Source organism: Solanum stenotomum, chromosome 4 (assembly GCF_019186545.1).
Source record: "Solanum stenotomum isolate F172 chromosome 4, ASM1918654v1, whole genome shotgun sequence".
Taxonomy (NCBI): domain Eukaryota; kingdom Viridiplantae; phylum Streptophyta; class Magnoliopsida; order Solanales; family Solanaceae; genus Solanum; species Solanum stenotomum.
The window spans coordinates 42,102,922-42,124,820 of NC_064285.1; the positions used below are offsets into that span (position 1 = coordinate 42,102,922).

Here is a 21,899-nt window from a genome sequence, read left to right on the forward strand (position 1 = left end):
AGCCCAAAATCAACAGCGAATTTGGCCCAAGAAGGGCCCAAATTCAATTTCTCCCTACTCTTTAATTATTTAAATATGATTATTTATTTTTTATCGTGTGTTGACTCTAACTTTAAATTGTTAACTAACCTAATTAAATTCCCCAAATGATAAGTTAATTTCTTTACATTGGCTTACTTTTAATACATTCTTTTATGGGAAAAGGGACGGATTTACCCCCGAACTTTAATAATGGTACGTATATGCCCTCCGCTATACTTTGCGTCCACATAAGCCCTTGCCGTCCAATTATAGATACACATATACCCCTCTCACTAACGGACCCCTAATTTCTTACACGTGTCTTAATCCTATTGAACTACCCGTTTGACTCTTTTTTTTAACCCATAACCCACCTATCTGCCCCATAACCCAATACCCACCCAATTTCCTCTAAAAGGAATCCTTATTAAAACACCCAAATTAACACACCAATTAATAATTTAATACTTAAAACACATAAATAAATCACAGTTAAAAGATTTTCTTGTTGGACTCTCGAGTGGTATTATTAGTAAATAAGAGGAGTTGCATATATAGTAAAAGCAAGCAAGTCCATGGTCCAACTTTTCCATATCTTCCATGAAAACAAGCATGGCTTCTTGTTGCAGACATTGAAACCATCTTTCTTAACTTGAGTGGCAGAAGAATAAGGCAAGGAAAAACAAGGCTCAACACTTCCAACCAAGTGTCTAGACAGAGGAAAGACAGTCACAAGGCCACCCTATCCAAAATCAACCGTCTCGTGGCCTACATACCGCCAATCTGTAAATGCATTCACTTTATTCCTTGATGTGATCCCTTCATCAAAATGCAGCTCCTGGAAATCAATGAACGAACGAGCATACTCATCTGTGATGATGTCCTTACTCTTCTTTATCGCATCTGCTGCTTTCCAGATAGGTTCATTGATGTGGTCCTTTGCGAGGAGCTGAACGTATATTGGCACACACCCATTGCCCTAGTAACCTGCTGGCAATGGTGGCTTCACTCTTCTTCTGATATTGGTTAGATAGGCATACTTCACTGTCTCATCATCTGAGATTCTAGAAGTTTGGTGGGTTAATTTTGGTGTGTTAATTTGGGCGTTTTAATTAGGATTCCTTTTAGAGGAAATTGGGCGGGTATTAGGTTATGGAGCGGATAGTTGGGTTATGGGTTAAAAAAAGGATCAAACGGGTAGTTCAATAGGATTAGACACATGTAAGAAATTAGGGGTCCATTAGTGAGAGGGGTATATGTGTACCTATAATTGGACGGCAGGGGTTTATGTGGACGCAAAGTATAACGGAGGGCATATACGTACCATTTATTAAAGTTCGGGGATCAATCCGTCCCTTTTCCCTTCTTTTATTTGTTTTTGTATTCATTTTATCTTACTAATCAAATATATTGGCCATATTTCATTTTAATTAAATCTTTTGTTCTTAAAAAAAATACGTTTTGAATGCCTCTTCCATTAATCATCTTGCTTATTTAAATGGTTTTAAGTTAACACTTTTCTCAAATGAACCAAAAAATAAAAATTGTGTGTTCTCTTTTTACCAATTGATTTAAAATGGTCTCATGCTTTCATTTATTAAATTGGTTCAAATTATTATTATTTTTTAAAAAAATTTAAATAAATTTTAATTAATCAAGTTTTTATTAAAATTCTAATCACTTGTATCACAAGCCAAATGTGTCATTATTGAAATCTTTTCTCTAAAAAATGTGTCGTTTATCTAATTAATTTTTCAAAATTAATTAAATATTGTAATTTATTTAAATATTCCTATGTTAAATTTCTCAAAATTAGTCAAATCATTTTAAGTCAAATTACCGGTCAACCGCAAGTTAGCGGGCATTCCGAGGGCTTAACACCTTCTCGGGATGTACATTGAATTTCGAACCCTTTTTCAATTGATTTTATCTGTTTAAATCTTTTGAAAATCTTAAGTTTTTTTCTTGATTTTTACTAAAAATTAAGTGGCAACTTTGTCCTTTTGGAAATTCGATTTCTCTTAAATCATAAGTTTAATCGATTTTTTGAAAACTCAGTCATTTTCCTTTTACGCCTATCTTTAAATAAAACAAAAATGGCGACTTCCGCTGGGGATTTAATTAAGTTCTAACCATAAGATTTGTCTTGCTTGACTAATTGTATTAATTGTTAAATTGTTTATGTGCTCTCAACGTGTTTAATTTGTTATAACTGTCATTGCATTCATGGCATCTTCCTATTATATGTATAGTATATTAAGAACGATTTCTGCATGATCGCAACCGGACTTTTTATACTCAACCCTTTTCCGGAAGGATCGATAATTTATTGGTACGTCATGCGTCCAATGGTTGTCGTGAATTCCAGCCTAAGTTGTCCACTTGGGTTCCCGGTCTTTCAAAGCCACTCTTAGTCAACTAGCATAGAACGAAACCAAATCCCAATATTTAGTGCATTTCGAACTAGGTCGACCCAACACCCAAGGCGTGTTGGGCCCATTAGAAGCCACCTTGTGTCTATTTGGCCCATTTGCCAATAAAAAGACAATCATACTTATGTGTTTTAATTGAAGGATGTATATGCCATTTTTAAACAAATCGATTATCAAGTGGGGGTGGGGGTTAACTTACCTTTGCTTGTTTTTCTTGTAGGATGAATTCGACATTTGAGCGGTTGAGAACCCGAATGGTGACTATACCTGATCCTTACCTCCAAGTTTGGTGGAAATTCATGAACAAGGAAGATAAGAAGAAAGTTCAAAGACACATAGGCCATCTCTCGTTATTAATGGAAATGGTGGCTTACCCCGACTTGATTGGAACAATGATGAAATTTTGGGACAGCAACAACATGGTATTTCGGTTTGGGGAAGTAGAGTTGACCCCGACTATAGATGAAGTTATTTTAAGTTACGAGAGCGTCGGCATGTGCAACAAGAGGAAACATCAACCCGATACTGATCTTCTCTTTCCAAAAGTATGGGATTTTGCCGAAATCAAAGAAAAATTGTCACTCGTCAAAGCTGAATGGATGGACAAGCTTCCCGGGCCAAATATTCCACTTCGAAAGTTGTATTATCGATTTGGACGTGAAAGAGCTCACGAGAAGTTCAAAGAAGAGTTTTTTTTGGAAGAAAAATGGAAGGAAACACGCCCCCTCGCTTTTGCGATATGTCTACTTGAGACAATGGTGTTTCCCCAAGGACCAAACTACACCATCCATCTAAGAAAGTACTATAATTTGGCTCCTATGATCCTTGCCGACATTTATAGGGCATTGGATAGATGTAAAAGCGGCACACGTTTCTTTCAAGGGTGCAACCTGATACTCCAATGGTGGATGATGAGACACTTGATCAAAGCTCATGATCCCACAGAACCAGATCCCTTGGAAAGGCCAAACAGACTCGAAAGTCACGATTGGTGGGTACAACGTAATCATTTCAACAGAACTGGAGGCCAAGAGTTTTGGTACCCGAGACTTCAGGGTTTGAGAGAGGAAAATGTGCAGTGGTCGATCCAGTGCTTGGTAGTAACAAAACAAATTGCGATCCGAAGTGGAAAGGCCCCCTACTTGATATTTGCTGGGTTAAGAGGAACTCAGCCATATGCTCTTTCTCGAGTACTTAGACAGCTAGGAGGGAAACAAGAGCTTCCTTAGATCGAAGACATGACAAGATTTGTGACGGACCATGAAAATGGCGAAGTCGCTTTTACTAAAAAGATGCTTCAATTACGGAAGACTCGAAGGGTATTGGGTGAGCCTGTGCCGAATAGGTTTAGTCCGGAATGTTCTAAGGATTACAAAGAATAGTTAAAGAAGAGTCTCGCCGGAACTATCTAACCCGGTCCAAACGTTCCCCATATTATTGCAGAAGTTGGAGCCAAGCATCAAATTCGACTTCATCAACTCCAAGAGAAGTTTGATAGGAATGAGTTAGAGCATCAACATCGACACTCAGAAGACGCCAAAGCCATAGCTCAGTTGAAGCAAGAGCTACAAAAATCCAGGCAATGTATGTCAGAATTAGATGATTGCATGGATCAGCAGATTCAGTCGGTCGAGAGGTTTAGACATCAAGAAGGGGCTCGGTTGGCAAATGATCACCTATGGGCGAACAAATATGCTATGTGGGAAGAGGTCAACATAGCCAAGAGGAGCAGACTTGGTGAAAGATCAGAATGAGCTTGGAGTTTGTTATTATCCCCTACGTGGGATTGCTTTATTTGTACTTTGTCTTGTAATTTATTTTTCGAACTCTTTTCCCCAATTGTATGTTTTTCAAACATTTTTGAATGCTATTAATGAAATATTTTGGGGATAACGAATTGGCTTAAAAAGACATATATATCCTTCAATCCGCTAGGCCTACCCTTGGCACAAAAGGGTCACATGCTTGTTTAAGACGTGATATTTGTCTGTTTACTTGTGTGCTTTAACTGTTTACATGGTGCGTTGCTTTGAATGAGGACACCTTTAACCCACTCCTTTTCAAAAATCCCAAAAAAAAATTCCTACAATATCCAAATACAAGTCACTACCAAAATGTCCGACCAAAATTCCATGAGTCTTGAGTTTCTCAGCTAGAAATAACATCCTACCACCCAAATCCTAAAATACTACTCTATCATCTCAGGAAAGGTGAAGTTGCCGCTAAGATGGAAAAGGGCAAAGGTATCGACATAGAGCTAACTGAGGAGGATTTGAGGATGGAATTGCAGTGGCTTAGGCAAGAGATCCAAGAAACCAGAGAAAGGAGAATAGAAATGGAGTTTGCCACCGTGGTCGCACAAGCAGCAAATGCGGCACTAGACGCAGAATTGGCAGCAAAGATGACCAAATACGATGTTATAAGTAAAAAGATAGTTGTTGTGCAGAAGGAACATGACGCCTTCAAGAATGACATAACTATGAGACTACAGAAGATACGCGGGAAATGCTCTTTCTTCAATCAAGAAGCCAATAGTGGTCCGAAAGACACTCACCCTGGAGCTACTGAAGAAGATGTCGATGAGAAAATCATCTATATGCCTCCCTTCCAGGGACGTCTGAAAGGAGGGGACCAAGCGATCACTCTCCCATCGTATGAGCGGACACATAGCGTGGGGGCAAGAGTCGTGTCGTGTGCTTTCATTTACGAGCACCTTAAGGCGTCAGGTATCCTGAAGCCTCTCGAAGGAACCACTTTTGGGTTTGGGCATAAAAGCTCTCAAAAGATATGTGCCTACCACCCGAACCAAAGAGGACACACTATAGAGGAATGTGTGGAGTTTAAGGCAGCGATCCGCAACCTGATCAACATTGGGGAGATCCCGTATATGTGGGGTAGGAACACCGTCCTTACCTGTGACCAACAGGAGCCTAATATGCCAGTCACTAAACATACTTTGTTTTATTGTCACTACTTCACGCCTTTCAAGAAAACTTTGCTGGACATCTACAGTCTGTTAGTTCAAAAAAGAGTCTTGGCCTCTATCAGAAAGGATGACGAAGCATTCGATCCTGTTGGAATTGAGATCTGGAAACCCTGCCCTTATCATGATGCTATCGATCACAACATTGGGAGGTGCCTCAGGTTTCACTATGATGTGGAGTCCCTCGTTAACATGGGAAAGATTCAAGTTGAGTTTGTCCCCCGTGGCTAACACGGCAGTCAGAAGAAAGAAGCTTCGGTGAAGGCACCGTCTATCTTTTAGGAGTTTTATTATCTGTTTTTCACTTTCCTTGTAATCACCAGAAATGAATGAATAAAAATAAAAATTTCCTTTGTATTCGAACTACGTAGGGCCTGAATTCTCCTTTGGAGATACGTAGGCAGCCTTTCAAGGCCCGGCCCCTATCTTTTTCAAATTTTCATTTCCCCTTTCATCCTACGAGGAAACATTGAGTTTAGATCAACAGATGCCAGAAGATGCATCAAGAAGACCTTAGCTCAATGCAATTTAGCCTTTTTGAGTCACTAGCCCCAAAATAAAATGAGCAAATTCCTGCTTGTTCAAAAAATCAGTCCCCATTACTCGTGGGTTAACGTGTCCTCAAACGAAGCAACTTTTATGTGTTTATCTGCTTTCTATATGATATCTTGCATTATTCATCCAGAACTAATACTGACAGATTTGCCTTTGAGTTGTTTTTCTCTTCAGGTAGTCAGAACTGATCAGTGTTGATACACTGACCGATCATCCTTATTTCACTAGANAGAACTAATACTGACAGATTTGCCTTTGAGTTGTTTTTCTCTTCAGGTAGTCAGAACTGATCAGTGTTGATACACTGACCGATCATCTTTATTTCACTAGATCTAAAGGACCTACAGATTCCTTCCCTAGTCAAAGTTCACAAAAGGGAAAAGCAGCAATGGGTGATAACAACGAAGAAACCACCCTTACTGATGTCGTGGTGGCTTAGCCCGCCCTTGCTGATCAGAATGAACTGATCCTATAGTTGATGCAACAAATTGCTGAGATGAGAGTCGAGATGCAGAAAAAACAAGATTTGCCTCCTCCATTTTTTGCTGTCAACACTCAACCAGACGGAAGACCTCCAACTCAAATTCCTCCTCCTAACGTGGAACAAACTCAAAACCTGCCTTCGAGTCTTGCTCGTAATCCCTCTATCATTGACCTTACCACCCAAAACCCTCATTACACCTCAGCCTTTTATCAAACACCAGCCCCTCCTCAAAACACCAATCTCCAAGTACCACTCCTTTCCCCTAATCCAAACCACCAAACTGGCCTACCCCCTACAGCCAAAACGCTAATAACCCACGCACTTCTCTCCTTCACACCAACTCCCAGACTTTTATCCAAAACTATCACGCCCCTTTAAATGACCAGAGTCCCTCTATCGCTCCACCACTACCGCAAAAAGCTGTTTTCCAAATACTAGTCCCCAACGAGCATGATGCCCATGGTTCGGAGGTCGACCACTATGAGGAGAGCGAGAGAGAGTGGAGGTCAAAGGAAGAGACCGCCAAGATAGATATGAAGGAGTAAATTAGAAAAGCCATGAAGGAGTTGAACTACATTCCTGAGGTCGCCGGATTGAGTTATGAAGACCTGTGCATTCACCCGAATTAGGACCTCCCAGAAGGGTTCAAGGTGCCAAAATTTGACATCTTCGGAGGAACAGGGAACCCCTTGGCACACTTGAGGGCCTACTGTGACCAACTCGTAGGAGTTGGGAGAGACGAAGCTTTGTTAATGCGGCTTTTTAGCCAAAGTTTGAGCGGAGAGGCTCTGGAATGGTTTACGTCTCATGAAACGAAACAGTGGTCTAGCTGGAACGCTTTGGCCAAGGACTTCGTCGAATGATTCGCCTACAATGTGGAGATCATTCCTGATCGTTACTCCTTAGAGAAGATGAAGCAGAAGCCGACTGAAAGCTACAGAGAATTTACATATAGATAGCCAAAAGGAGGTAGCTAGAGTTAGACCTCCTATGTCAGAAAAGGAAATTGTTGAAGTGTTTGTGCGGGTGCAGGAGCCCGAATATTATGACAGAATTATATTGCTTGTTGGAGCAAAATTTGCTGAGATAGTTAAGGTAAGTGAGACTATCGAGGATGGATTGAGAACCGGGAAGATTGCTCGTGTTGCTGCCTTGCCCGGATCTTCGGGCTTGTTGAAGAAGAAAAGAGAGGATGTGTCCTCTATCTCTTATGAGGGGAGGAAGACCCCGAAGAAGTCATCATCATACCAAAGTCGTTCTCGACCTTCACAGAGTTTGTACCCGCTTGTTATGCACAGGCTGATTACCAAAATACCTCTCCCACCAGTTACCAAAATACCCCTCTTCCCAACTATCAAAACACACCCCCTCCTAATTACCAAACTCCCCCTACCATCTACCAAACTCCCCCTCCAGTTTACCAGACTCCATCTCATCACTACCGAAATGTCGCCCCCAACTGTGCCAACTTTCAGACAAATTACCAAATGCCTCCCCCAATGTACCAAACCCCAGCTCCATTTTACCAAAATACCCCCTCGAACTACCAAGATCCACAACCAAACTACCAAACCAACTCATATCCCAGATATCAAACCCCCTGTCCAAGCGCTCCAAATTATCGTCAAATGCCTCCTTCGCAACAAGGCAATTACGATCCCTCCCATCCTAGATTCAAGAAGAAGCCTGCTAAAATTTTCACTCCGCTTATTGAAAGCCAAACAAAGTTGTTCGAGCGATTAACTGCGACAGGATATATTCATCCAGTGGGTCCCAAGCCAGTTGACACTAGCTCAAAGTTTTACAGGCCTAATCAGAGGTGCGCGTATCACTACAACAGTGTTGGACATGATACTAAAGATTGTATCAACCTGAAGCATAAGATTCAAGACCTGATTGACCAGAATGTGGTCTCTCTTCAGACAGTTGCGCCCAATGTCAATAGTAATTCTTTGCCGAATCATGGAGGCGCCACTATCAATATGATAGAGACAGATGATGACTGGTGCGTGACAAAGGCAATAGTTCTGATTGCTCCTGATGAACTGGAAAAGGCTGTAGCTTCGTTGAGCATCAGAGGAAAGAAAGAGTTTGTGACTCTGAAAACAGAGAAGGCTGTTGTCTTGGTGCCACGAGAAACTCTTACCCGACCAAAATTTGTGATTAAAACGGCTGTTACTCAAGGCATGACCAGATTTGGCAGGTGCTACACACCGGAAGAATTGGCCCAAGGAGGGCAGAAGAAGGACCAAATAAAGAGGCCGATCAGTGAAGCCGAGGCCGAGGAGTTTTGGAGAAAAATGCAGCCAAAAGATTATTCAATTGTGAAGCATTTGGAGAAGACGCCGGCTCAGATCTCTGTGTGGGCCTTATTGATGAGTTCGCAGTTGCATAGGTAGGCTCTGATGAGGGCTTTGGATGATACTTATGTGCCTATAGGTACTAACAGTGATAATTTAGCAGCCATGATAAACCAGGTCATCCGAGGACACTGAATTAGTTTTTGTGACGAAGAGTTGCCCTTTGAAGGGAGGATGCACAACAAAGCTCTGCACGTCACCTGTATGTGTCGATATAAGATAATTAATCGCGTCTTGGTCTATGATGGATCCGGTCTTAATATTTGCCCACTTTCAACTTTGAGGCAACTGAAATTTGACTTGGGAAAGCTTCACCAGAACCAAGTCAATGTGAGGGCCTTTGACGGAGTGCAAAGAGACACATTGGGTGCAATAAACTTGGATATTCAGGTGGGTCCTGCGGATTTTAATGTGGAGTTTCAGGTGTTGGATATCAACACCAGTTACAACTTGTTTCTGGGAAGACCGTTTATTCATATGGCTGGGGCTGTGTCCTCTACCTTTCACCAACTAATGAAGTTTGTTTGGAAGGACAAGGAATTGGTCATTTATGGTGAAGGGAGTCATTCTAATGGGTATGCATTGATCACAGATAATGTCTCTCGAGGTTGTGATTTCTACACGGTGGAGCTGGTAAATGCCACCGGTGATGACTTGGCTCCACAGCCTCCTATGCCTGCCGTGTACAAGATGATTGCTACTGTCATACTCCAGAATGGTTTCGAACCAGGTTTCGGACTGGGGAAGCACTTTCAAGGAATCGTCGAGCCTATCCGAATTTCGGCTAAAGGAGAAAAGTTTGGTTTGAGATATGTCCCTACCGATGACGAAGCAGAGATGAAGAACAAGAATATTGATCAAGCATTGACCAGGCCAATTCCTCATCTGTACCAGTCATTCCTGGTGCGACGATTTGTCAATGATGATGGTCTCGGGGAAGGAATCTTGGGCCTTTTTTAGGAGATTGATGCGGTCATCGAAGAAGAAGCTGGGACATCAGGCATCCGTGATGCAGAACCTGAGGAGCAATTGCAGAATTGGACCTCCACACCGCTCCTGATTTCCCGTGCAGCTTGGTAGAAAAGACATGTGTCTTTGTTTGTTTTTTTAAAAAAAATTGGTGGTAGTCCGAAAGAGGCCCGAGACCCACCCTTTATGCAGTTTTATTTGTTTGAAGTTTTTAAATTCCCCTTGTGATGTTCAAAAAGGCAAAATGGCCCTTGGCCATGGCCAAAGTTCGTTCTTGCTTTTCAATTTAAATGAAAGCCTCTTTTATCGAAATTTGTTTACTTGTCTGTTTATATTTTACTTTCCTAACTCTGTTTGTTTATGATTTCAGTAAATATAATTTAAAACCTGCCAATGTCATGTCATGTCACGAACCAAGTGAACAAAATGAGGCAGGTGATGATGAGTGCGAGGAATACAGAGAAGAAAATGAGGTTCCCGAACATGTTGCTGAAGAGTTTTGACAATTCGAGAATCAACACAAGCCAAATTTGGAAGAAACCAAAAATGTGAATCTCGGAGATGAGGAATGTGTTAAAGAAGTAAGAATCAGTGTCCATCTGACGGAAGCTCAAAGAAGAGACCTGATTCGCTTGCTCGGGGAGTACATTGATGTATTTGCCTGGTCTTATAAAGATATGCCAGGGCTGAGCACGAATATGGTGTCCCATAAGTTGCCAATCAATCTAGATTTTAGTCCAGTAAAACAAAAGACTCGAAAGTTCAAGCCTGAGTTGAGTTTGAAGATCAAAGAGGACATTACAAAGCAGATCGAGTCCCAAGTAGTGGAAGTGACGCAGTATCCGACTTGGTTAGCTAATGTTGTTCCGGTTGCCAAGAAAGACGGAAAAATCAGAATTTGTGTTGACTACAGAGATCTCAACAAAGCTAGCCCGAAAGATAATTTTCCATTGCCAAACATTCACATTCTCATTGTTAATTGTGCTAAGCATGAGATGCAATCATTTGTGGATTGTTATGCGGGTTATCACTAGATCTTGATGGATGAAGAAGATGTAGAAAAAACAGCTTTCATTACGCCTTGGGTGTATATCATTATCAGGTGATGCCTTTTGGTCTCAAGAATGCCGGTGCTACTTATATGAGGGCCATGACAACCATCTTTCATGATATGATTCATAAATAGATCGAGGTGTATGTAGATGATGTCATAATCAAGTCCCGCGAAAATTTGGATCACTTGACTCACTTGAGGAAATTCTTTGACCGTCTACGTCGATACAATTTGAAGTTAAATCCTGCCAAATGTGCTTTTAGAGTGCCAGCTGGCAAGTTGTTGGGATTTATAGTTAGCAGGAGGGGCATTGAGCTTGACCCTTCCAAGATCAAGGCGATCCAGGAATTACCCCCTCCGAAGACCAAGAAAGAGGTGATGAGTTTTTTAGGAAGGTTGAATTACATCAGTCGGTTTATAGCTCAATCAACCGTGGTGTGTGAACCCATCTTTAAGTTATTGAAAAAAGATGCCTCGACCAAGTGGACCGGAGAATGTCAAACTGCTTTTGATGCCATCAAGAACTATTTGTCCAGTCCGCCAGTGTTGGTCCCTCCACGAGAAAGGAGTCCGTTATTGCTATATTTGTCTGTCTCAGATAATGCATTGGGATGCGTGCTTGGTCAACATGACAAAACTGGGAAGAAAGAGTGAGCCATTTATTGCTTGAGCAAAAAGTTCACTCCATATAAGGCTCGTTACACTCTGTTAGAGAGAACATGTTGTGCGTTGACCTGGATAGCTCAGAAATTGAGACATTATTTGTCTTCTTATACCACATACCTTATTCCAGGATAGACCCGTTGAAGTATATATTCCAGTAAGCAATGCCGACTGGGAAGGTGGCTAAATGGCAAACGCTTTGAGTGAGTTTGACATTGTGTATGTGACTCAGAAGACGATAAAAGCACAAGCCTTGGCTAATCATCTTGCAGAGAATCCAGTTGATAAGGAGTATGAACCGCTCAAGACCTATTTTCCTGACGATGAAGTTTCATTTGTGGGTGAAGATATTTCTGATGTATACCTTGGTTGGAGAGTATTCTTTGATGGAGCGGCAAATCATCAAGGGAAAGGTATCGGAGCGGTCTTAGTGTCAGAATCTGGTCAGCACTATCCTATGGCAGCTAAACTTCGATTTGAATGCACGAACAACATAGCTGAGTATGAAGCTTGCATCCTCGGCCTGAAGATGGCAATTGATATGAATGTTCACGAGTTGCTGGTTATTGGAGATTCAGATTTGCTGATTCATCAGGTACAAAGAGAATGGGCCGTGAAAAACCCGAAGATCACACCGTATGTGCGGTATATACAGAAGTTGTGCAAGAGATTTTGCAAGATTGAGTTTAGACACACTCCGAGGACACAGAATGAGTTGGCCGATGCTCTTGCCACCATTGCATCAATGATTAAGCATCCGGATACAAGTTATATTGATCCAGTGGATATAGAGGTAAAAGAACAGCATGCTCATTGTTCACACATCGAAGCGGAACCAGATGGTTTGCCGTGCTATTTTGACATCAAGAAGTATTTAGAAGACGGGACTTATCCTGAGAATGCAACGTTTAATTAGAAGAAGTCGATACGCCGTATGGCCCTTAGTTTCTTTGCAAGCGGGGAAATCCTTTATAGGAGGACTCCAGATTTAGGTCTTCTCAGATGTATTGATGCTAGCGAAGCTGCAAAGCTTCTAGAACAAATACATGCTTGAGTTTGTGGTACTCATATGAATGGACTCACTTTGTCGAGAAAGGTCCTTCGAGCCGGCTATTTTTGGATGACTATGGAACATGATTGTTGCAAGTTTGTGCAGAAATGTCATTAATGTCAAGTGCATGGTGATTTGATTCGAGTACCGCCTCACGAACTCAATGCTATGAGTTCACCTTGGCCGTTTGTAGCTTGGGGCATGGATGTCATTGGTCCAATAGAGCCAACCGCCTCTAACGGACACAGATTTATTTTGGTTGCCATTGACTACTGCACTAAGTGGGTGGAAGCAGCTTCGTACAAGTCGGTAACCAAGAAGTTGTAGCTGATTTTGTTCGCAACAATTTGATATGTAGGTTTGGAGTGCCAGAATCCATCATTACTGATAATGGAGCGAATCTCAATAGTCACTTGATGAGAGAGCTATGTGAACAATTCAAGATTACTCACCGGAACTCAACTGCCTATCGTCCCCAAATGAATGGAGCCGTAGAAGCTGCCAACAAGAACGTAAAGAAGATTTTGAGAAAAATGATTGATAATCGCAGAGGTTGGCACGAGATGTTGCCATATGCTTTGTTGGGTTACCGAACGACTGTCAGAACATCAGTTGGAGCTACTCCATATTTGCTAGTATATGGAACAGAAGCAGTTATACCTGCCGAAGTTGAGATACCTTCATTATGAATCATCCAAGAAGCTGAATTGAGAGATGATGAATGGGTTCGCAAGCGGATTGATCAGTTAACATTGATTGATGAGAAGAGAATGGTTGCTGTTTGTCATGGACAACTGTATCGACAGAGAATGATTCGCGCTTTCCACAAGAAAGTAAGAGCCAGAATGTTTGAGGTTGGTCAGTTGGTTCTCAAACGCATCTTCCCTCATCAGGATGAATACAAAGGAAAATTTGCACCAAATTGGCAAGGACCCTACATGGTGTGCAAAGTATTATCTGGAGGTGCCTTGGTCCTGTCGGAGATGGATGGCACTGAATGGTCGAAACCGATCAACTCAGATGCCATCAAAAGATACTATGTGTGAAGTTTCAATTTGTATTTTCTGTCATTTCCTTGTAATCGTTCTATTTGCTTATAATCGCTTTGTTTAGAATTTTATCCTCTTGTAATGAACTACGTCTGACCTAAATTCTCTAGAATGAGATACGTAGGCGGCCTATGTCGGCCTCGGTCGGGTTTCTTTGTAATTTTTCTTATTTTTGTTAATCTCCAAGGGGGAACTACATTTAACCTGATTCCTGCCTCAACGGGATACGTAGGCGCCACAAGGGTTCGGTCATATCTCCCGCAAGATTTCTATTCTTCCTTTACAATAGAAACTGGGACAGAATTTTTGAGAGGGACTCAAAAATTCTCGAGAAGAAGGTCTTTTCCTACAAAGTCAAGACTAAAGTTACTTTGAGATTTGCAACTGGGACAGAATTTTTGAGAAGATCTCAAAAATTTCGCGATTGCTCACCAACGGTTAAAGATAAGCCAAGACAGATAACTGGGACAAAAATTTTGAGATGGCCTCAAAATTTCAACAGGGTTTATCGGCATTTTAGAACAACTTTGAATATTTCCCAACAAGCTAAGTAATCAGATGGACCTCAAGGCATCAACTTCAAAGACGTTCATTAAGCTTGACTTGACATGACACTTGGCAGTGACCTTTTCCAAATACTACTTTTGAAAATCTATTTTCCTTAAAACTTTTTCTCCATGTTTTAATTATTTTTGCATAAAAATGTTTTGTCTTATCTATCAAGAAGCGGGAGATCAGAGAAATCAATCGGAGATTGCAAAACAAAGAGAAGACAATCGAAGAGATTGACACAGATCAGTTCATTTTTTAAACTAACAACTTTTTTGTGGATGCAGGTCTATAAACTCGCCTCAAGATCAACATATTCCTCCATTCAATAAATAGGGAGAAGTCAGAAGGGCGAAGAGCTCCCCAAAATTGTCATTTTTTCTATGGATGCAGAAAACATTTTATGCTAATTATATCAAGGATTTTGGAATATGAATAACATTATTTCATTCAATTCCCAACAAGGCGAAGTCCATAATGAATGTGCAACTACGTTCAGAGATGGGAGAAATGAAAACCGCGAAGAGAGCAATATTATTATTTCCGAACAACTAGAGATACTTGGAAGACATTTATCTGCGTTATATTATCAGATATGATAATATTCCTACCCTGAAGGATGTTTATATCGTATTGTCGAATGAGACGATACCACTACTCGGAGAGTCATTTATATCGTATTGTCAAATGAGATGATACCACTACTCCGAGGGTCATTTTTATTTACATTGTCGAATGAGATGATACCACTACTCCGAGGGTCATTTTTATTTATATTGTCAAATGAGACGATACTACTACCCGGAGAGTCATTTATATCGTATTGTCAATTGAGATGATACCACTACTTCGAGGGTCATTTTTATTGTATTGTCGATTCAGACGATACTGCTATCCAAAAGATACCCAGAAGATCACATATGTTGCTCGGTGAAGCATTATCTTCATTTGGTATCAGGGAGGCATCATCAAAACTAAAAAGTCATGCATCGCGGAGAAAAAAATTCATGCATCGTGGGAAAGATTAATGCATTGCAAGAGAAGATTCATGCATCGCGGGAAAGAGATCCATGCATAGCAAGAGAAAGAGATTTATGCATAGCAAGAAGAAGAAACCACGCATTGCAAGAGAAAGTCATGCATCATGGGGAAAAGATTCATGCATCGCGAGAAAAAGATTCATGCATCGCGAGAAAAAAAAGATTCATGCATCGCGAGAAAAGAGATTCATGAATCGCAAGAGAAGATTCAGGCATCGCGGGAAAGAGATCCATGCTTATCAAGAGAAAGAGATTTATGCATAGCAAGAAGAAGAAACCACGCATCGCAAGAGAAAGTCATGCATCGCGGGGAAAAGATTCATGCATCGCGAGAAAAAGATTCATGCATCGCGAGAAAAAAAGATTCATGCATCGAAAGAAAAGAGATTCATGCATCGCAAGAGAAGATTCATGCATCGCGGGAAAAAGATTCATGCATTCCGGGAAAGGAATTCCTACATCGCAAGATAAGGATTCATGCATAGCATAAGAAGGAGTTAGACATCGCAAGAGAAAGATTTACCCATCACAAGAAGATCAACATCGACTACATCATTTTTCTTTGTACAAACAATATAAAAAGAATTATCAACATATTACATCAACTTATTTAATTGCTCTGACATTAAAGGAAGAGTACATTGAAGATTATATTGCAAATATGAGACACAAACTTTATTTGCTTCATGTCAAACTCGATGGAGTTGACGTCAAATATTCAAAGAGAGCAATTAAGTGTCAACACGATAACAAACACTATCTCCCCATTTGAATTGCACTTTTATGCTAATGAGTTTTATCTCAGTCTTTTCCGAGAGCATCCCAGGAGGATGAATTCTCAAAACAAACCACAGGTGCGGACGACATCAAAAAGGATGTAGCACAACTTGGAACTTTTTCTTAGCAGCGAACTGGGACATAGTCCAAAGAAGAGTGTCAAACTCTTAGGACGCAAGCAGAGGAGCGACTTCCACCACAATCAAACCACACCCCTATCAGAAGGCATGTGGGTTTCTTAGGTTTGTCGGTTTCAGTTTCACTTCCGAAAATTTTTGGTCTCAACCGGAAGCGGCTTTCCAATCTGAGTGACAATGCACTAAGAGCTTTGGAAATTATGTCTGTGTAAGTTCTTAATTATGGGTGTGAAGTGCACCACATTCATGGTTAAGAGGTTGCAAGCCTCCTTTTCATACTCGACTTACTTTGTCGCTTTTCTAAAACCAAAAGTGATCTAGCATAATAGATTTCCTTTTCAACCGATAGAGTCGAACTACAAGCAGATGATTCCTTAAGTTGAGGGATATGTAGGCGGGATCAGTGTAGAAAATGCGGCTGTACTCTAATCATTCCCTCTTAAATCTTATTCCCGAGCGTTTCGGCCTCTTCATAATTCGATATCGGAACGACTTTTGAATTCTTTCAAAATCGTGCGTCAAATCAAGCATATCGAACTACAAGTGGCCTGAATTCTCATATAGCCTGAGATATGTAGGAAACCCACTTCCAGGGTTCGGCCATAACTCCTAAAGTCCGTACCAAATCCCTTTTCCAAAAGATGAAGATGTGGTCGGTCAAATCGGTCAAAATTGGATTAGTCAATTTCATTTTCCTCGAATTTCTTACATCAATCCGAGTAAAATGAGGGACAGTTGTTGACACCCAATTTTGACCTTCCCCGATATAATTAATTTCCGAACTTCTTAATTTTCAAACGATTTAAAATAATTAATTTTAGAAATTTTGAAATAAAATAAAATATATAGTTTGCAAATTATTTTAAATATTTTGTCACTTTTTATAATTTTAAATAATAATATATCTTCTATAGAATTTTGCATATAATTAGTATTTTTATGAATATTCGAAAATTGTCTCAAAAAGATTTTAGTTTTACTTAAATATTTGGTTAATTAGTTTAGTTATATAATGGTTTATATTTTGAGTTAATTAGTTTATAATTAAGTTATTTATTTTATTTCGTTAAGACTAAGAAGCTCGTAAATTAATTATATGAATTCGTTCTATTTAAATTTTAACCAAATTTGTCAATCGAGCTCATCCGTTTAAATTCTAAATCCCAATTGGCCCCAATTGAACTCGAGGGGGCCATATCTTAATTTAGAATATAGCATTTTATTTATGAAAGTAGCCATTTGCCTTTCAATTCTTTAAAAGGCCAAAATTTGGGCCATTTTTCCTCACATTACAGCAGCCCACAATCCCAATACAACAACCCAGCCCCTTCATCCGTTTTTCCCCACATCCCATTTTAATTTCCAGCCAAATCCCACCCTTTTAATTCCCAGCCGACCCAACCAATTAATCCCCAACCCGGCCCATTTCCTTGATCTAAAAAATATACACATTCATTCCTAACAATACAACAGCAACGCCTAAACCAAACAGACCCAAGACCCCATCGTTTCTTCTTCTTTCCTCACGCGACAGCAGCAACCAAGCGGAAAGCCAACGTCCCTATCCCCATTTAATGTTGCAACAGCAAGAAAGAGGCACATGTCTGTCCCCCTTTCCTCTTTCGGAATGGGTTGAAAATCATAGAAAAAAGTATGTTTGCCTCTAATGGTGAAAGAATTTTGAATTTTGAATTTCAAAGTGGGCCTTTGAATCCATTTTTTTCATCTATTTTCCCCCATGGGGGAACCCTAAAATCCCTTATATATTCCCACTTAATCACTGTTAATCGGGGGAGAATTCGATTTTTATTAATTTTTTTTGAAAGAGAGATTTTGGGTTCAAAAATTTGGTAGAGACAATCGTTTGAAAAAGAGAGGGATTTCTGTTGGAAAATTTTTTCTAAGACATAGAGTTAGAAAAAGAGATTCTTTGGAGAAAAGGTTGGAAGGAAAGAGAATCGAAAACACATAGACTAGAGGGTCATTTTCGCTCGCTTTTGTTCTGTTCTTCGGAGTCTTTGGAATCGTCTCTCGGCAGCAGAAGTGTGTCTCTGTTCAGCTCGTCCTGTCCCAGTTTCGCAGCACCCCGAAAAGTAATATTCACTTCTTTTCAAATACATTTTGCTCTTGACGCGTTGGTGCTTGATTCTCAACTATGTGAAGTTGTTTACATGTTAGTATTGGGGGATGTTTATGACTCTTGGTTGGCTGGGAATCAATGATAAAAATTGGTTCAATAGTCCCTTGATAATGCTTGTTTAAGTTTATACAGTTGTCAGTGTTCTTCACGAATTCATCGGTTGTCATGATTGCTTTAAAATTCTTGTTACCCATCTATTAATCTTCAGGCTGATGTTCATCTTATTTTATCTTCCAACTATGTCTTGAGGGTGTTCTAGGAATCCTTATAATGGTCTTGGGGGCGTGATTCAGCCCTGTCCTTCGAATATTTTGCTTTATCTTCTGTTATTGGGTATTGTCCGAGTCTAGATCGATCGAGTTTGTTCTCCAAAAATTATGAATATTTTTCGTTGATTATTGCTAGATGGTATAAAATTTTAATCTAGATTAGCATAACGTAATAGGCTTCGATTGAGTTTCATTTTATCTCGTCGGGGTTATGGTCCACAGAAGTGTGTTGCCTGGTGACTATTTGAATCTGCCTTTTTGTTTTCGCTGCTTATAAATAAGTTTGGCATGAAACTTTGCTCTTAATGAGGATTAGCAATATTTACATTACTTTGTGAAGGTACTACCTCTGGTTTGGATTAACTATCTTGTTTGCTAATAGATTTTTGATTATTTTTATTTTTATTTTTATTTAAAAACAAAAGAAAAGGAAGGGCATTTTCATGTCTCTAAATGTCCAAATTCTTTTAAAGAATGGTTTTCCATAGTCCATTCATGCACGTGGAGAGTTTAGTCAATTGGCTTTAGTTTAGTAGTCTAGATTTACATTGAATAGGCTTATACCTTGTTCAAATCGTCTTAGTTCTATTTTATATGTCTTGGTTATATTGCATAGAATTAATGTGTGCTCCATTACTAATTTCTACCTTGTTTTTATTCCTTTCTATGTATGAACCGGCCTCTCCGAGTCCTTGGAAACTCATCTTCCTTGCATTTCATTTATTGGGCCTTAGAGGCCTAATTACTTTTTCCCGATCGAGTCAACCTCATTTTCGAGTGAGAGAAAGTGATGAACAGGTGGAAAACAGTACAGGTGGCTGGAAATTGAGTTTCCAAATTCCGGAAACTTGAAAACAAGCTGAAATACACTGTATACACAAGTATACACGGAAAAAACAGCGATATACAGGTCCAAAAATCGAAACAGGTGTTCTGGAAGTTGAATTAGGTTCTATACATTTGGTATACAGCCTTATATACAAAAAAAATGGGCTGGATTCATACGATATACACGGGTATACAACCAATGTATACAAAAACGAAAATTGAGCCTAAGCCTAAAATCAACAACGAATTTGGCCCAAGAAGGGCCCAAATTCAATTTCTCCCTACTCTTTAATTATTTAATTATGATTATTTATTTTTTATCGTGTGTTGACTCTAACTTTAAATTGTTAACTAACCTAATTAAATTCCCCAAACGATAAGTTAATTTCTTTACATTGGCTTACTTTTAATACATTCTTTTATTTGTTTTTGTATTCATTTTATCTTACTAATCAAATATATTGGCGATATTTCATTTTAATTAAATCTTTTGTTCTTAAAAAAAGATATGTTTTGAATGCCTCTTTCTTTAATCATCTTGCTTATTTAAATGGTTTTAAGTTAACACTTTTCTCAAATGAACCAAAAAATAAAAATTGTGTGTGTTCTCTTTTTACCAATTGATTTAAAATGGTCTCATGCTTTAATTTATTAAATTGGTTCAAATTATTACTTTTTAAAATAAATAAATAAATAAATTTTAATTAATCATGGTTTTATTAAAATTCTAATCACTTGTATCACAAGCCAAATGTGTTATTATTGAAATCTTTTCTCTTAAAAATGTGTCGTTTATCTAATTATTTTTTCAAAATTAATTAAATATTATAATTTATTTAAATATTACTATGTTAAATTTCTCATAATTAGTCAAATCATTTTAAGTCAAATTGCAGGTCAACCGCAGGTTAGCGGGCATTCCGAGGGCCTAACACCTTCTCGGGATGTACATTGAACTTCGAACCCTTTTTCAATTGATTTTATCTGTTTAAATCTTTTGAAAATCTTAAGTTTTTTTTCTTGATTTTTACTAAAAATTAAGTGGCGACTCTGTCCTTTTGGAAATTCGATTTCTCTTAAATCATAAGTTTAATCGATTTTTCAAAAACTCAGTCATTTTCCTTTTACGCCTATCTTTAAATAAAACAGTGGGAACAAAGGTTGGAGTAAGGATCGAGATAATGGTCGGAGAGATTGTAGAATCGAGGTAGCAATTAGAGAGAAGGTAAGTTGAATATATGTATGTCCCACCTCAGATCATCCCAAACCAAAAGAACCAGCTAGACCAGAGTGAAACCATATTGATGAATCGTTCTAAAGATCTTCAACAAGGTTGAAGGGTCCGATAAGGTGTTGAATGATTTGAAAAATGAATTCACCACCTTAACCCAAATGGTTACTTCTCATTCTTTATCAATCAAATAGCTCTATACTTGTTTGTGTCATCTCTCTACCCATCTCAATCCAAGGCAAAATGGAATGTTGCCTAGTGAACCATCCCAAATCCCAAAAATGATTGTTAATGAGTAAGGATTATGTCATGCCATGGTGTTAAATAAGGCGCTTCTTGGGAGGCAACCTAACTTTATTTGATTGCTTTCAATAATGTGTGTTGTGAGTGGAGGTTGAAAAGAAGTCAAAAAGTTAAAAAAGATGCACTAGACGATGCACATACCCGTTGGCAATGCCCCGAAAAGATTAGGTGGACATCTTCACATTTTCCATTTGAGCCAAGAATTTTAAAAAATGGTACTTTCAACTTTGGCGAACAGGGACCTAATTAGCGATTCACCAATGACACTAGGCAAACTACATCGGGTCTACAAAGTTCATGCCTCATCAGCGAGCTTAAGCATCTTCAATGATTCACTATATGCATTTGGAAACATTGGTCACATTGTGTCAAGTGTCCTTCAAATAAAAATGCATAGAGGCTTTTCATGTTTGAAAAGAACCTTTCATATTTTTGAGATCTTTCACTGGTTAAACTTCTCATACATGTATTTCTTTGTTTGTGTGTCCTTGATTGCGTGGATTTACTTGTGTGTAGAATATTGTGGTATGTGATTCTCGATCCCAGGACCATTCTCCCTTGATTTTTTTCTTTGTGAGTTTCTCTGAGGTTGGTTTTCAAGACTTCCATTAATATTTTTTGTTGAAACTTGATGTATATGTTGTGGGTCTTATGTTATATTGTATTTGTGATGTTTAATTTGCTTAGGTGGTTCTAAATGCTTATTATTGAACTATACACATGGCTTAGGATAGATGAAACAGTGCCTAAAACTTTGAAACTTGAAGGTGAAGATTAAATGTTGAAATTGAGTTGTTGTAACTATTGGGTCTTGATTGGTAATGAGATGGGTGAAATTTGATTCGCCCAGTGTTGCCCTAAAGACTTGTATTTACCCAATGATAGCTAGAGTGATGACTTTCTTAAAGGCAAATGTTAATTTATGAAATACTTTGTGAAATTTAGGGGAAGTATGAGTACTCATAGATAGAATAGCATGTGGGTATATTGTAAACTGATTGGGT

General features: G+C 39.2%; 1 pseudogene; it reads left to right on the forward strand.

The window, feature by feature from the left end:
- The first annotated feature begins 10,739 nt into the window (after positions 1–10,739).
- LOC125861506 (uncharacterized) overlaps positions 10,740–21,899 on the forward strand; it is a 79,633-nt pseudogene continuing 68,473 nt past the window's right edge.